The following is a 15,645-nucleotide window of genomic DNA, read 5'->3' as shown; positions in this document are numbered from 1 at the left end:
GTACCCACCACAACTCACAGTGCAACTGGCACAGCACTGCTCTTAGAGAGCATCCAGGAAACAGAAGGCTCTGCCCAAGAGAGCACAAAGTCTCATCTGCTCGAAAGAAAAGCAGCTTTTGGAGAAAGATGTGAAATTGCAGCAGCCAGAGTTGTGAAAAGCCTTGACAAAATATTTAACAGGGAGAAAAAGAGAGCTCTTGCCAATTGCTAAAGCCTTCCTAATTCAGGGTATTAGATGGTTACTGCCACTACTATTAAAGAGACACTGTTTTCTGAGTGATCTATGCAAAGAAAGGCTGGAACACACCTACAGGTTTCCCATGTTCCTTTAGCTTTGCTAGTAGAGAAAAAAACCTTCCTCTCCTACGAGACTCAATTGAATAACTATTTAATTTGGTTAGCAAATAGGTAATGTGTCATTTTGTGCTATAGCCAGTGAATATATGCCTAAAAATTCAATAGATAAATCTCTAGGCTTTAGGTTCATCACATGTATGTTCAGACATCCAGATTTTTTTTACTCTATCATAGAGAAACTGTTATAGAATGAGGATGAGGTTGCAAAAAACCTGACAGGAATTAGCTTTCCACTGAGCTCCACAAGACAATAGCATCATCTGAGTAATTCTACTACAATTTACTTACTAGAATGAAAAATAACAACAGCTATTCTGGTTGAAATAACCTCCTTTCTCTTGGCAGAGACCCATTACAAGGTCAACATCTACTGTCAAACCTCACGATTAGGCTTATTAAAACTGTCCTATTGAATTTGCTTTCAAATGAGAGTTATTTTATTCATGTTCTTACATGGAACTTGAATATCCAAAATATGGACATTGGATCCTTCCCCATCCTAAGCCCCCTCTGGTCTCTTTTTGCATTATTTAGGTGAGTGATTCTAGCAAAAATGTTTTTTGCCTTTCTACTGGAAGTTTTACATTTGTCACAGGAAAGCATTGCAATAAGATCTCTATTAATATAATGGTTTCTAGGTAGCGAGGAAAAAAAACCACTAAACCCACAGCTTCTCTATGGAAAAACCTGGCAGATGTTTGCTTTCTACCCATAACTGTAATGCCTCTATAAAAAGGAGCATTCCAGCCTTACAAATGTTAAAATAGAAAATAAATAGAAGTGGTGAATATGGCACACCGAAGATTACATGCGAGGGACCAGAAATTCAAATCCCCTCTCAGAAGGGATATTGCAGGGGTAATGAGAAGATGCAGAAGCTTTTCAATCTCCAGAATCATTCCCTCATGGAACATCACTGAGGCAGACAAACCAAACGGGGCAGCATGGGCGGAAAGGATTACTTAATGAGTATTGGCTGGTGCAAGACACCTACAGACACCCCAGCCTGCAGCCTTGCAAAGGAAAGTGCCAGAAGTCATTCCCATCTGCAATAATCTAACTATGTATCAGGGATTTTATTCTTGTTTAGACAAATCACATCATTTTATATACAGTTCTTTGTGTGTTTGCAGCCCTGTGGAGGTGGGAAAGGGTGCATGGAGCTTCTGAATAGCAGCTGTGATGCCATGAGATGCTGGAGAGTGCTGTGCCCACCTTATCAGAAGGTCTTAAATACAGCAAATACCAGATTCACCTCGTGGGTTTTCAGTAATGAATTAGAGCAAGTGGTCCAACACCATTGTCCCAAGATGATACTTTAAAATGAGATAAAATACTGCACACACACTGGGCTGGGGATGTACAGGCTTTTGCCATACTGAAAGAGCATCCTGGTGCCAGGTGGGTCAGCAGTTGCCACATGGCATGGGACAGGTTGTGGGGACACAGGGACTCCCTCCCTCCTGGGATGAGCAGGAGGCTAAAGACAGAAGATGTGGCTGCTAAATATCTAAGCAAACCTGACCAATTATTGTACAGATATCTGCCTTGCTGTGAATAAGAGACCAGCTGGGTCCAGGCTGCACACACACACTCCTACCTTCTCCAGGCTTGTAGCCTGCAGGATACCTTTATTCCTTCCCCTCTTTTGTAGCATAGCCAGCACTTGTTCCCACAATGCCAATCCAGGGCTGAGGAAGAAACAAAGTTGGAGAGGAAAGGTGAAGTGGATTCTACTCAATTGCTAAAAGCTTGGAGTAATCTGCACTGTTGTAATTCCAGCAGTTGAGATAACTAGCCAGAAATATACATTTAATATTTCATTTTTTCTGCCTTTTTTCCCTTCAAGACATTTTTTCCTCAGTGGGGGAGAGAGCTAACAATGACTTCAATTGCAGAATGAAGTTTAAAGCCCAGATCTTTCCAATTCTGCTTATTCCTTTAAGCTATTCCAATCCCCTTATGTTCTTTTCTGCATACACACATCTGTCTTCTTCAAAGCCTTAACCATCTCTGACACACCTGACCTTTCCATCCAAGCGCAATGGCGAGATGCAAAGAAAAAACCCTTTACCTACAGCAAGTAACTCTTTGTTTTGCCAGTCCCACGCCTGAAGATTTTGCTCCTGCCGGAAGTAAAACAGTGAGCAACCTTTCCTTCCCCTTTGAAAACGGGAACTGTCATCTCTTTGAGAGAAATAACAGCTTATCTTTATTCTGTCAGACATGACTTAGTTATTAGAGTCGTCTTAAGCAAACGCTACGAGAAGAATTAGGACAGTTGGTGCAGAAATGTCAAGAGTTCAGACATTAATTTGACAAGATCTGGTTGATCTCAGATGTGAAGATCTCTGTGACAGTTGTTTTCTAAATACTGGAAACCATTAAAATCAAAAATCAGGTGAAACTAGTCTCCATACTCAATTAATGGATGTTACACCCATTCAACAGCCATTACTCTGATTAGACCCATTCAATACATGCCAATAACTATAATTTAATCTATTCATGCACATGGAGTTTACCCATTTTTAACTAAAATAGCTGATAAACTTACTCTTTTTGGCAATACTACTATATTTTTGGCTGCAGTTTATACGAACATCCCTCTCCCCCACTTAGTGAATAAGATCATACATCGCTAGATGACAGAGCACATGCAGCTCTGGTTTTGAAGGTTTTGGAATAATTTCTGTATGAAAACTTATTTCTAAAGATGAAGAGAATTTAGGCTAAGAGGAATTATGGCTAATAGATTCTGACCTCAACAGGCTATAATGCATACTGGCTTTGCACTCAAGTAATATTTGCATCAAGCCCATACCACATAGCTGTGCTAAACTATACCAATTCATCATTTAAAGAAGCCACTACATCCATTAGTAAATTGTTTCAATAGTTAATTATTAGCAGCATAAAAAGGATATGATTATTCCCAGCCCAAGTCTCAAGGGGCTCTGTCAGCACATGGATTATACTACTGCATCTCCCATCCAAAGCCATCAGCTTAATGAAACATGAGAAGCATTTTCGAAACCAAAGATGCTTTCTCTTGTTAGCCAACAGCTGGATATTGGAGCTGCCAGTCTAGGCTTAGGCAGAGGATAAACAGGGCTCAAACATGAAACATGGCACTGCTGCTGCACACCCAGGCAGTCCACATGGTCACCACCATGTGGTGGTAGCTAGGGAAGAGCTGGCACAAACCCTCCCTCATTTGCCTTTTGCTCCTCAGTGTTACTCTGCCACAAGGTCAGCCTTCTTGGCTGAGGATGGGGAAGCTGCACATCCCCAGGGATCAGTGCCAATTGGCTTGTGGTTGCTAAGCAAGTTCATCAATACCAATTAATCCTGGAGGTGACATCTGCACATGAGCATGGCCAGGAGGTGCACGTTCTGCAGCTGGAGGACGTGATTAATTGCCATAGCCTCAGCAGCTAAGGTGGCCGGTGCTCCCATCAGCGCTGCGAATGGCAGTGGAAAGTCACCAAGCCAGCTTGCTGCTGACAGAGATAGACCTGCACAGTCATCTTCAAGGGGGGGATATGAGCTAAGTTTAAGGAACACTGCTCAGTACAGAAAGTGGTTTTGTTTGACAGAAGAAAAATACCATAAATCAGTTGTTTCCAGTATTTACTGCAATTCCTCTAACTGATGATTTGTCTTAGCACTGGGGTTGGCTGGGAAGAGCAGCTTTTGCCAGTAAAATTTGTGAAGAAACTCCAATAATTTAATTAAATTCCCTCCCCAAACTGTTTTCTGATGCAAAGACATGAAAAATTATGAGTTGAATTTCCAGTTCATTTTGTTCTTTGATAGTTAAACAATGTTTCTTTTTTCAACTGGCATTTTGTCTTCCTGCACCCTCAGTTGTTCCTACCACCATCTTCATCTCTTTCCCAGGTAAGCTTCCTATTTGGGCTGCTTGGCAAGAAACTGAGGGCAGTTACTCTGCAGGTCCTCCGGAGCCAGCAGTCACCTCTGCTCAGGTGGCCAAAAGGGGAATGTGCATCACTCCAGTAGCATCCTAGCAGAGAAGTGATACACTACAACCTCCATCACCAAAAACTCAAGGAGCCTTACCCTGCATGTTCATGCTGAGGGAGCAGGATCAATACCTGTGACTAAGTGGAAGGCCAGTAAAATGATCTGAGAAAGAGAATGAAGAAAGAAGAAAAAAGACATTTACTTTTTTTTTACCTTAGTGTGATGGGTTCTTTTGGAAAGGTTTTTCCCAGCCATTAACAAAAGGAAAACCCAAACCCCCTACCAGTGCAATTTGTTCTGGAGGCAGGATAGGACAACATCAAATCCCACAAGCAATTTGCAGTGCTCTCTTATAAAGCACAGCCTGGCAATCTTAGCTCTCCGCCTCACTTAAAACAGCATCTCTGTTCCTGGATAACCCCCAAACCCACAGCGATTATTGAATACAAAACCAACGGGTTGTTGTTTTACTTCCCATTCCCAACACTCACTCTGCATTAGGCTCCATCATTTCACAACTCGCTTGATGTAACACAATGTGGCAGAATGCACCCTGATCCAGAAGTGAACCCTGATGCAATGCAGAATGGATGCCTTGGACTGAAACCACTCCTTCGTTGCCTTTCCTACCTTTGATCCACATTTTCTGCTTGTGACAGGCTGTTAAACAAATATCAGTGACAAGGCTTGGTATGCATTTGTTTTTCTGCAGCTTGCTTCCTCTTTGTTCAGCTCTTCAAGCCCATTGCCTTGTTGACAAATATACAAACCCCATTACAGATTAATGCTTTTAGCCTGGTGTCCTCTCCTCTCTTTACTCCCCAGTGCCAGTTCTACACATTAGCCTGGGTAACATTCAAAGATAATTGTTTTGTTTGTTTGTTTGGGGGAGTAACAGCAATCAGACAGGCAAATCCCAGTCCTTACCAACGCTGCAGTTCTGCTTTCAAATGTAGCCTGCTCTGAAGCTGGAGAAGCACAAACTGCGTTTGCTCAAGGCGAAACCTCACTTCTCTTCTTTCACTCTTCATTTCTTTCTTCTTTCCACAACAGGACACGTCCCTCAGCACTCAGGGCTTCTGCAGGTTCGCACATCCAGAGGCAGGGTTTCTGCAGACTCTTGGGTTTTGTTGCTCTTCAAAGCCCACCCTTGTTGCACACTGCAATAAGTTGAAAATGAGAAGTCATTCTTGGTAACGTATCAGTCCCAGCACAAGCATTTGGTCAGGATCACATGTATTTGTGCACAGAGACCTATTTCAGTGCTTGAAGAAACATTTCATGAACGTTTTCAAAAGCAGTCATTGACTTTGGGTACCTTGATTTCCAGCACAGCTGAAGAAGAACAACGGTTAAACAATGGGTGCTTGGCATCTTTGCAAGTAGGAGACCCATAAATCCTATAACCATACAAATCAGATAAGTTAATTCCCTGCTAGTCCTCTATGGGAGAAACCCGATTTGATTAACACTAAGTGCAGGCAGAGGTAGCACGGCTTGAACACGTTAACATGACTGCAAAAGGGAGTGAGCAATGGGTAAGCTTAATTCAGCCTCTTTTCTGCTTCCAAAGATGTAAAGTCTTGCTGAACAGCCGTGACCATGCAGCATGTTAACTGAGGAGACATGAGACACAGTTGGCAAACACACATTAGCATCTTCCGCTCTGATAATTAGTTTAGTGAAAAATTATTGCATTATCTGTTCAGTTTCACTAGAGACCAATTGCAGTCTTAAAGAAAAAGGAAAGCTCACATTAGGTGCTTTTAATAAGACAATAAACTCTATAGCATTTCCAAACAAGATTTAAACCCCGTTCAGCATGTGAGTAATTAGCACAAGCCAGGTTGGAGGCCGAATGCATTATTTAGTAATGGAATTAAATTTGCTTTGAAGGAAAGAAGCCCATTAAAATCCACAAAAATGCCTAAGTGTCAAGGCAAGGTATTTAAACCATACTGCAGCAGAACCAGTTGTAGCATAGTAACAATGCACTGGGATGCAGTTCAGGTTTTAGCAAATAGGTACCCAATCTTATGGTCAACGGCGGAGATTTTGCTCCAGCTATGCAGGGAGAAATAATGCTACCAGAGCCATATTGCACAGCAGGTGTTTATCTCACAGATGGGTTGAAATCAATTATCAGCCCTGACTGCTGTGCCATTGGGCAAGAAGTTTGAGATCCTCCAAATTACCCTCAGGTTGTCTATATCTGCATCCCAAAATGCCACTGGAGATAGTTTTCCAGGTACAGAAAGGCTTTATCCTGTCTTTTTTTATTCCACAGGAACATGAGACAAAGCTGTATTTTCTTCCATGCTGTATTTCTAATGTCTTCTTGTAGCATGGGCAAATACACTGATGAGTACAAAGGATTCAGAAGGAATAGACTATGCTTAGCAACCTCCAGCAAAACGAGCAGAATGCACTCGACAAAACTTGTGCTCTATAATGAAATTCCTACAAAGCATTTGGTACTTAAACTAGGACAAATTATGCTGTAAGAAGTAGGATATGTAAACGTGGCAAGGAGCTTCATTTTAAATTCTGGCTTCAGAGGGGTTACTTCCAGTTGACAGCAGTGTAAACGAGACCAGAATAAGACCCATGCCCGCCAGCAGGAAGGCAAAGCAAGTTTTGTATAAGGAGATACAGAAACATCCCTTAACCAGGTCCATGTGTAGGGCATACTGAGAAAAGGGGTGGATTGTTTGTATCTCTGCCATAAGTACATTCAGACCATCTCTTATATGACAGCTTAAGAAGCAACAACAGTTTCTGGAGCAGGACTACCAGCTCAAACATGCTAGTGACTTGTCCGCTCATCCTTATGGTAATCCCACAAGCCCAGGGATGCATGTACCACCCATCCACGGTACTAACAGGACCAGGATGATTTCCATAACAGTCAGCCAACAGTAACTAATAGAAAACAAGAAAGAAGCAAGAAACATGGCAGCTCCCTTGACCCAGAGCCTGGTGGCCCTGGGAAGAAGAAAGGATTGCTGCTGATCTCTGTTGTAAGAGCATGAGGTTTCCAAGTCTTGGTGCAGACCCCTCAGCTCTGGGGCTTCTCCCATAATCATACCTCTCCAGGTAACTTCTTGAGGCTCACACTTTCAATGCAAATCAGCAGCAGAACTGGGAATTAGTAAAGGTTCCTGTCTCTACCCAGTGGGGCTCACATATCAGCACTTGTTGCAGTGATTTGTGCTTCCAGGATTTGGTCATATTCCTGCCTCCCTGGGGTCGCTGTCTACTATCAGAACCTGTTTCCTTGATGGAGCAGGGATACCCACATGTCGCTTTTCCTCCTATTGGCTTTCCATCCCTGCAGAGAGCAGGGGAAGGGACTGGGTGTTACACAGAGCAGAGCCATATACCTTGATCCCAGTGGGATCACTGCCTTCGCAAAACACACAAAATGCAGAATGACTGTCCTGATACATAATTCAAGCTGCCCAAATGGCTCAGGTTGTCAGTGCCTTTACTTCCAGCCTCCAGTCAATCTTATTTCTCATTCAGTTGCGCCAATAGATAAACCAGCACTGCCTGGACCCCACTCACTATAACCCTTGCCAGACCAAACCCTGTGCAGGGCTGCAGAAATAGGTTTGTGTGTCCATTGCCAGCCCGGCACAAACAGCTTTTGCTCCAAGTTCACAGCTACACTCAGACACGTGGATCTCTCATTGCAAGGTCTGAATAAAGCTTGAGCACAAAATAGCCTGGCAGTCCTGAAAAGAGCCAGTGATCTGAGGAAAATGGGTTTATAGGTGATGCAGAACTCTCACAGCTTCACTCTGAAGCTGCTGAGCATCTTAACATCTTCAAAACTTATTTTCTCCTCTGGTATGGCTGTTTCAAAAGGTGTCTGTTTCCTAGATGGCAGCTTTGAAAGGTTTAAGACTCCAGGAGAGCCATGACATGAGCAAAGGTCCTGCACAGCCACTTGTAAAACCAAGAGATTCAGCTTTCATTAGTGCGTTCATCCTCCTTTTATCAGATCACCCTTGTTTTCTGGGCTGCCCACTGCAGGCAGGAGCCATCCTACCAGTGATGCTGAGCTCCATGGACAACTTTCATGCTCCAGATTCTCCATCTTGACCATTCAGACAACTTCTCCAAAGGCAACATCATCTCGGGGACCTTCTACTAATAAGGTCAAACTGGCAGCAGCTGGACATGCAGTGCATGGTGAGATTGGCAGGTCAACACATCCCAGCCAGCACTCCTTTGGCACATCAAGTCAAAGCATCATCTTCCATCTCCCTTCTATTCCTGGGAAAAGCTCAGAGATCTGCCCAAGTTGGGGTGGCAAAGCTTCAAGCTTTGGAGTAGAAGTCATTCATTATGGCCTTAAAAGCATTCCACTAGCCTGGCTTTTCTAACAGCTAACCTTTCAACAAGGGCCTTGGAAACGTGACAAAAGCAACACGTGGCCTGAAAAGCAGCTTTGCATCAAGAACTCACACACCAAGCAAGAGCCCTTTTCCTGGCAGTTGTTGTAATGAGTTCAGCCACTGCATAGCTAATGACTGTCACACACTGAAACCCAACTAAAATACTTGACTGGAGAGAAAATGCCACATTTCCATCATCATCGCTATTAAAACAGAGACCTGTGAAGGATTACTCGGATATTATGGCAAACTTCAATGGAAATGGGCCATTACTTGCCTCATTAGTATTTGAGGTGTGTTTGAATGTATTATGGCAAAAATATATTGCTTGGAAAAAAATCCAGGTAGAAGGAAAAAACAACCCCACAAAACAGATTTCCTTCAATAATGAACACACACTACACAAAACCATCCTGAGGTTCAACCCAGTAGCATCAAAGATGAAAAATCCTGGTGTTCTACTTATTTATAAGGCAAAATTATCTATTCATTTAGGAAAAAGTAATCATGCTCAGTTAGACACACCAGACAAGCGTATGAAAAGAAAACTGGCTTTGAAGCTGCTCCTGATGGCAAGCTTAGACAGCTCGAGAAGAAAACTCTGCAAGCCAGGCTGTTTTATTGTATTTTAAAGTATACATTAGGAAGTCTATTAAAGAAATGGTGTGAATTGCCAATTTTTTGTTGCATAACATTTTTGAATCTTTAAGAGAACATTAATGCAATACAGCTCATTCTGCTGGTACCCACGCACCTCAGTTGAAAACAATTCCCAGCTAAAGGTGTTCCCTATAAATTGGATATTAGCCATGCTGCTCATCTCTAGATGGAACATGGCCCACCAGTTTTCCAAAGATTTAGGGTAGGAAAGTCATCTGCCATCTGCAAGGTCTGAACTACCAGTAACTGGTCTAACATGGGCCCGGAGCACTTGTTACTTACCTCCACAATGCGAAGTCTGAGGAGACTTTGCTGAAGCCAAGGAATTAGTTTCTTGGGACATCCACTTTTTACCATCTCTTCTCATTAAAGCTACTATTAATGGGTGATGTGAAACATCAAACTATAGCCTAATGACTAAGTGAAAACTGAAAACCTCCTCTTTAACATAAGCTTTGCTGCAGTGGAAGACGGATAGAGGAATTAGCAGCATGGTTTATCCCCTCTGGAGTTTACCACCTGATTACAGTACTCTCTAATTGAAGGCTGGAGGAACTCATTAGTATTTTTAATCAAGGTATTCCTCAGCAGGACCATTATTATTTTCACTGGACCATCTCCCTCACCCTGACCCTGCTTAGGGGGTAACTAACACCTTTGATTTTCCTCCACACCTCCCATTTCCACCATCACATATACATGTATCAGAAGAGCTTTTATTTTATGAAGACAGCAACATTAAAAATAACCCTCAAAGCTAACAGAAGTTTTCATTTCACATAAAACCCTTCACATCACCAAACCCTCCTCCTTCCATTGGGTCCAATACACAGTCCAACACAGTGAGGTCCTCAGCTACCCAAACATGCCTGGACCTTGCAGCAGTGGAGACCACAGGACACAGGGTTTGGTACCTCACTTAACTTCCTATTTTCTAGGCAGGAAGCTGCTCTGTGAAGGTTCAACCTGCAGCCCCAGCAGGTTCTACTGCACCACTGGGCACAGCAAGAGACCTCTGCTGATGCCTACCTAAGAAAACCAGGTTTTAGACTGGGATAACTCAGTTGAAACACAGCAATAATGGGTAAGCAAAGAGAACTGTTACCTGAGCTCCTCCAGCCAACAAGGCTGGGCTGCTGCAACAATACCTGACCAGAGCAGAAACCCTTCACAGGTACCTCACTGATCACTGCAGACCTTTTATAGCCCCATCACCTCCCACCTCCCCAGCACACATTAAAGGGGCCAAACCCCATTGGAGCCTGCAAGCAAACTCAGCAGCTCAGGTGGATCAGAAGAGGTGAGGATAGCCCAGAGCAGGGATAAGCTCAGAGCTGGGAGGATGCAGCAGGCTGAGGCACCAGCCTGTGCTGCCTTTGCTTTGCCTTTTCCTCACTAATGAGACCCACTGCTGCAGGTGCCCTGGGCAGAACCTGCTGCAACCTATGGGGACAAGGGTCTCCATAGGGAAATGATGTCTTCTCTTCTTCTGCATTGGGAAAAATTGCTGTCCTGCACACATGCATTGCCCTAAGACCCCCAAAAGTAGTTTCCTTCTGCTTGCACTAGAATGCTGCCTCTTGCATGGACTGCGTCAGGATTAGTTCCATCACTCTGCTCTCACATGTGTATTAGGTGCTGGCTATATGAGCATCTTACAAAAAACAACAATCACAGAAAAAATATATTAAATTGAAAGGGGGTTTTATGTCCTGCTTTCCCAGTTCTTTGCTATGCCTGTAGCTCGAACACTAAAAGCTAACAAACAGACTATATATATATATATATATATATATATATATTACAATAGAAATTCACAGTGTTTAACAAAGGGCTGTTTCCAAGCTTAGCAAGCACATCTATGGGTAAAGTGCAGTTTTCCCAGCAGTGCCATAACAGATCCTGTGCCAAGCACCCATAAACCCAAGAGCTCATCCCTCACTGCAGGGCTCAGGGTGGATGCACCATTGCCATGCCTACACCGAGAAATTAAATGTCTTTAAACTTCTGGATATTAGCCCAGCTACTTGTGCCAGGCACTCAGAGCAACCTCGTCTGCCACCTTCTGTTCCTGAAAGGATATAACTTCCATGGAAGAATATGTTCCTGTTTTCCTTTGGGCAGGCCCGATAGGTAGGGAATGAGGGAGTTTGTGCAGTTAGGGGCTCATTTCTGGCTCCTGCACTCCCAGCACAGGAGCCTGGGGTGCAGCCCAGCACATGGATATGAAAGCAGAAAAAGCACTTGCACTTCAAGGCTAATTTACAAACAGAAGGAGACAGATAAATGATGGGTGCCAGTGCTGTGGCTTCTGGCACAAGGGGCATTTCCCCCAGGTACCTTTGATGGTGATAGGAATTTCCTTCTGGAGAAAGCCCAGGCTAGGTTTGCATTATGGCAATGCAAAATGACAGCTGGACGGGGCTGCATGGCTAGAAACTCAGTTGCCTTTAGCCATATTGATGAATCACAATGTTTGCTTCATGATGGACTTGCTTAAGCAGGCAGGAATAACCTCAGGTACACGGGAAAGCTGTGTTAGGTTTGCCATGGGGACATGAGCTGCAGCCTGGAGAGCTGCTCCACACAGCTCCATGTAGGCAAAACCCAAAGGGTCATTTTCTCTGTCCCCAGACTTGTGACTGAAGGGATAAATGAGAAGAATCAAGAACAATGACAGCCCAACAATGACAGCAAATTGGGTTGACACTCTATGCTTCTCAATTACTCTGTACAACTGCTAACTGGAATAGTTCCTTTCTGAGGCACAGTCAGCACAAAGCTTAAAACCCGAGATAGTTTTTCTTTCTCTGCAAGCCATCTGTCATGCTAATGTATCTTATTGCTGAGACTTGGTGTTTGGTTTATCTTCCTTTAGCACCATTACAGAGCGAGTGCTATGTCTCTCCTCCATGGACGATAGTCTCTGTACAGAAAAGAGCAGCTTTCCCCATAGCCCAAGATCTGTGTGCTGCACAGGGGTTATTAATATTAAGGGAACCGGGTGCTATCCTGCACCAGGAGCCTATACACCTCAGAGATGCTCTGAAGATGGGTTACAAATAAGAGCCTCAACTGATGCTTCTCTTTCCTGGAGATTGATTCATCCTGATACCTATGACTGCATCTCAAAGTGCATTTACTGATTCATTCCCTTGAATAATGCAAGCAGATATTGAAGAGGTCTTCAGCTTCCTGAGATTGGCTCTTTTAATAACAAAACCCATTTTCATTTGTTTTCTCTTCAAAATAATAACAGGAAAACCCCAAAGGGATTCTTGGTCTCATGCATCCTCAGCTTCTAAGGAATAGTTTGTGTGCTCTCCTCTCAGTGAGCTGCTGGTAGATGTGGGAGGATGCACTCATCTGCCCTTGAACATGATGGACATTTTCTGTCCCATCCTCCCTCCTCCAGCCTTTGTCAGGTAACTGAATCAGGTCATGTCCCTTCATTCTCCCTGTCCCAGGCTGTGTTTAAGCAGGAGCATCTCACCTTTAGCTGCCCAGTGGTGCAGCCTGGCTGATGCAAGGCAGCTTTTACTAGGGCAGTATTTACCGAGGGGTCAATTCTGTCCACACCGAGGCATTCAATTCTTATCAGCAAAAATCCATGTGTGATGTGTTGCTGTATCCCCGAGGTAGATGCAGAGGCCAAGCAAATCAAATCTCAGCTGTCAGAAATCACACCAAAGAGGTGTTTATTGACACATCTCTTTTGCCGGATTAAAAATTGCTCCATTACTAGGTGATTAAGTGCTTGTCCTGGAGCTATGGACCTAGAGAAGGGCAGGATATTCCTCATGGCAAGCTCTTTCACCTTTGGGGCATTTGCTCCCATTCTGCTTTCCCATATCCAACAGTGCAAACACTGAGTATCCTCAATGTCTAAGCAAACACAGGAGTGTGATGACTTCTTGACTATCACAAAGGCAGCATTTCTTCAGAGCAGACAGTGCAGGTACACTGAAGCCTTCAGGAATCGCATGTGACAGCATCTGGCAACTGGAGCCTAACGTCAGTGTGTCAGACTGGGTTTGCTGCCAGACCCGGTCCTCAGAGCCACTGAGGGGTGGAAAACACAACACAAAATCCATTACTCAGCCCCAAGATTCCCTCCATGATGTGTGGGACAGAAGGGGATTTGGTGAGAACACACATGCAATAGGTTATCAAGCTTGCAGGAAAGCTTTTACCTGGGTATTTGCATGTTTTGGCTGCTGCTTTCCAGAAGGTTTTGATTCCTCTTCTCTGGCCCCTCCAGCACAGCACTGGTGCCGTCCCTTCCCTCCTGCTCCTCTGTGCTGGTTTAAATGGCTCCTTTAATCTCCACTTTCTGCTTCCTTTTTCCATACTCTTGTTTGGCTTTGTCTGTTCAGAGGTTGGAAGGGACCTTAAAGCTCATCCAGTTCCAACCCCTGCCATGGGCAGGGACACCTTCCATCTTGCTCCAAGCCCCATCCAACCTGGCCTTGAGGTCCTACAGATGACGATCATGCTGGCACCATCAGTGATCCAAGCTTTGCTTGGGCTTTGCATTCTCAGCTATGTTAATTCCTTTCTGCTCTCAAACAGTATTTTCCATATGTATTATTTTAGCTGAGCCTATTCTGGCCTTTGATGATTTTCCTTAATATTAAAAATTTTTTTGCTCTGGCGAAGTCCTAATAGTTTATGGGAACTATATACTATTTATTATGGGAACCATCAGAACAAGGACTCTGAGCTCTCTGCTGTTACCCTTTGGAAAACACTTTGTGCAGAAACAGCACCATTTCTAGAGGACAACATCACCGCTGTCCTCTGGATGCTTTCTAGAGGAGCATCGCTCCTCTCCAGGAGGAGTTTCAGCCGCTTTCTCAATAGCCTCAGTTCACAGGGACTAACACTGGGGTCGGTGTCACTGAGAAGCCTTCACAGCATCGCTGGCGATGGAAAAGGCAGTTCCTGGGATCCACTGCCAGCCTTCCCAGGCTGCTGTTCCACCAGAGGAGCAGGAGAGGGCGTGCGCAGCCAGCGGCGGGACCGGACCCCGGGGAGCCCCTTTCTCCTAGGGAAGGGAGAGTCTGTGTAACAGCACTTCAGCATCCCAAGGATGAGCGGTTCAGGATGGAAACTGCTCCACACCCTCGTTCTGCAAGAGGTTTAACTCAAAACCCCCAAACCACTCCCCTTCTCCCCCCAAATAACTCACCCAACAGAAACCCAAACCAAACCAAAGCTGCCCCGCTCCCAAACCCAACAAACAGATGACAGTGTTCAGAAGCCCACAGTTTAGATCCTCTGATTTTCAGCGTTTCAGTCTCTGGGATTAACAATGGACTTTACAACCTGTTGTATTTGTCACGAAGGAGAAATGGGTGGAGATTCTCCTGTGGCTGTTATTTAATGCATTTTGTTATTCTCAGTCCCTGCCTGGACCAAATGCAAGCACTGGAGCTGGAAATGTTATTCACATCGGTGCCAGGCTCACTCAGGCTGCTGCCTGGTGATGAGCTTTTCCCCTCTTGTCCCAGCTCTGCGTTGGGCACTTTGGCATCCAGGTGCCACGATGGTGCTGAAAACCAGCATAAACTGGGCAGGGAGCACAGGGTTCATGCTGAAACCCTGCTTTGTCCACAGCACCCAGCTGCTGGCAAGCCCACAGGCAGTGAGATGTATTGTGCAGGGGCAGGCAGGAGACTGTGTGCCCTGAAACCAGAGGTTTTATCCCAGTTTTCAGTGTAGCTATTGCACAAAATGTGTCTGGAGAAAGAAATCCTTTGTGATGTTAGGAGAGGGAGGCCCCAGTGGCTGCTCAGCGATGCTAGGTGCTGTCACACAGCACCATGATAACCCCACTAGAGATGACTCAGTGAGCACTACCCATCACCATTTGGAGCTGCTGAGCTGCAGCTGCGGATGTGGGCACACACAGAACCACCACTGTGGGACTGATCTCCTTCTGTAGTTACTGGGGAACCATCCTGTCTTTAATATTTCAGCCCATGCGGCTTCCCTCAGCCTTGTTATTGAAGATCCCTCACGTCCCTCCAGATGAGCCCTTGAGCTGGCCTAGATGTGATGCTGACTGTCAGGAGTGTGACCTGCTGCTGAGGCAGTCTGTGGGCTGGGGAGCTCTCTGCTTCCATTTGGATCATGAATATTTGATGCAATGAGCACTGCAGCTGGGATGCCGCAGAAGCCACTGATCTTCCCGAGCCTGTTGCTGAGCCTCACTGCGTGCCCAGGACATGGTG

The sequence above is a fragment of the Melopsittacus undulatus genome, unplaced genomic scaffold (assembly GCF_012275295.1).
Source record: "Melopsittacus undulatus isolate bMelUnd1 unplaced genomic scaffold, bMelUnd1.mat.Z mat_scaffold_536_arrow_ctg1, whole genome shotgun sequence".
Classification (NCBI taxonomy): Eukaryota; Metazoa; Chordata; class Aves; order Psittaciformes; family Psittaculidae; genus Melopsittacus; species Melopsittacus undulatus.
Note: the sequence above shows the minus strand (reverse complement) of the source record.